Source organism: Rhinopithecus bieti, unplaced genomic scaffold (genome assembly GCF_001698545.2).
Source record: "Rhinopithecus bieti isolate Rb0 unplaced genomic scaffold, ASM169854v2 scaffold_46149, whole genome shotgun sequence".
In the NCBI taxonomy this organism is placed as follows: domain Eukaryota; kingdom Metazoa; phylum Chordata; class Mammalia; order Primates; family Cercopithecidae; genus Rhinopithecus; species Rhinopithecus bieti.
In genome coordinates this window covers 1-2341 of record NW_016860461.1, presented here as the reverse complement: position 1 = coordinate 2341, position 2341 = coordinate 1, and the positions used below count along the sequence as shown (strand labels likewise).

At 50.3% G+C, this 2341-nt stretch overlaps 1 non-coding gene across 1 annotated transcript; it reads right to left on the bottom strand.

The window, feature by feature from the left end:
* Positions 1–997: 997 nt before the first annotated feature.
* On the bottom strand, positions 998–1070 carry TRNAR-UCG (transfer RNA arginine (anticodon UCG)). Its single transcript has one exon. It is a non-coding gene; the product is annotated as a tRNA-Arg (tRNA).
* Between the last annotated feature and the right edge of the window lie 1271 nt (positions 1071–2341).

The window sequence follows — 2341 nt, the reverse complement described above, 5'->3', positions numbered from 1 at the left end:
GGTTTTTTTTTTTTTTTTTTTTTTTTTTTTTTTTTTTTTTTTTTGAGGCGAAGTCTTGCTCTGTCGCCCAGGCTGGAGTGCAGTGGCCGGATCTCAGCTCACTGCAAGCTCCGCCTCCCGGGTTCCCTCCATTCTCCTGCCTCAGCCTCCCAAGTAGCTGGGACTACAGGCGCCCGCCACCTCGCCCGGCTAGGCGCCACCTCGCCCGGCTAGTTTTTTGTATTTTTAGTAGAGACGGGGTTTCACTGTGTTCGCCAGGATGGTCTCGATCTCCTGACCTTGTGATCCGCCCGTCTCGGCCTCCCAAAGTGCTGGGATTACAGGCTTGAGCCACCGCGCCCGGCCTATTATTTTTCTAAGGTTTGCAAATGGTGATTCTTCTAATTCTACGAGTCTTCTGTATTTGTTAGAAGACACTTTTGTCAAACGTGTGGACCTCTTTTCTGCCTTCCTTCGTACCCCAGTCTTTCCAAGACGTTCCCATGGCAGCTTCACATTACCCCTGTCGTAACAGCCTTGAAATTCACGTAGGTTGGCGCTAAATTGTAATTGGGTCTGACGTGTTTGTGCTTTATGGTCTAGAGTGCATTCTATAGCCTGTAAGGTCTATAAATGGTTTTCATACTCGAGCGTGCAAACGAACCACTTAGTTAAAACCCAGAATCCTAGGGCCCACACACAGCGATTCTAAGTAGGTCAAGTGTAGTGCGGACTAGCAAGGGAGGTCGACCTCGAAAGTTGTTATTTTTAAGAAGCTCCCAGGTGATGTTACTGGTTCAGGGACTGGACCAAATTTTGAGTAGCCCTGGCCCAGAAGATGGACTGCATTATGGTGGAGAGAGAGAGGATAAACAGACACGGAGTGACTAAGTACAGGGAAAAGGCAAAGGATGTACATTGTAGGAAGGGATCTACAATGAAGATAACTTAGTGGAAAGAGTACATTTCTGATAACCAGCTTTGAGGACGGAAAATAGTACTAAAACAGTCGCCCAAATAACCACGGAGGGATTCGAACCCTCAATCTTCTGATCCGAAGTCAGACGCCTTATCCATTAGGCCACGTGGTCTCAGGTTAGGATTCAGTTCAGTTTTTGGACAGAAAATAATCTCCTCCCCATGAGCTGTAAATGTACTTAGTGAAATCACTGTTGTAAACCAAGGAATTTCCAACCCCTGAAAAAAACAGCCTGGTTGGGGAGAGACGAGGTTTAATGGTAGGAAAAAAAAAAAAAAAAAAAAACAACAACAGAAGTACTGCAATAGGCCGGGCGCAGTGGCTCATGCCTGTAATCCCAGCACTTTGGGAGGCCGAGGTAGGCAAATCACCAGGTCGGGAGTTCGAGACCAGCCTGGCCAACACGGTGAAACCCCGTCCCTTCTAAAAATACAAAAATTCGCAGGACGTGGTGGCGGGCGCCTGTAATCCCAGCTACTCGGGAGGCTGAGCCAGGAGAATGGCTTGAAAACCTGGGAGGCGGAGGTTGCAGTGATCCGAGATCGTGTCCACTCCAGACTCCAGCCGGGGCGACAGTGCGAGACTCTGTTTAAAAAAAAAAAAAAAAATTACTGCAATTGTGTTCGCAGCCGCCGCCGTGCTGCCGTCGCTCTCTAACGCCAGCTCAGCGCCACCTCTCGCTCGCCGAGCTCCAGCCAAAGGAGAAGCGGGGTAAGTAAGGAGGTATCTATACCATGGCTCGTACAAAGCCGACTGCCTGCAAATCCACCGGCAGATCCACCGGTGGTAAAGCACCCAGGAAGCAACTGGCTACAAAAGCCGCTCGCAAGAGTGCGCCCACTACTGGAGGGGTGAAGAAACCTCATCGCTACAGGCCTGGTACTGTGGCACTCCGTGAAGTTACGATTCCCAAACTTCCCTTCCAGCGTCTGGTGCGAGAAATTGCTCAGGACTTTTTTTTTTTTTTTTTTTTTGAGACGGAGTCTTGCTCTGTCACCCAGGCTGGAGTGCAGTGGACGGATCTCAGCTCACTGCAAGCTCCGCCTCCCGGGTTCACGCCATTCTCCTGCCTTAGCCTCCTGAGTAGCTGGGACTACAGGCGCCCGCCACCACGCCCGGCTAGTTTTTTGTATTTTTTAGTAGAGACGGGGTTTCACCGTATTAGCCAGAGATGGTCTCGATTTCCTGACCTCATGATCCGCCCGTCTCGGCCTCCCAAAGTGCTGGGATTACAGGCTTGAGCCACCGCGCCCGGCCGCTCAGGACTTTTAAAACAGATCTGCGCTTCCAGAGAGCAGCTATAGGTGCTTTACAGGAGGCAAATGAGGCCTATCTGATTGGCCTTTTTGAATACACCAACCTGTGTGCTATCCATGCCAAACG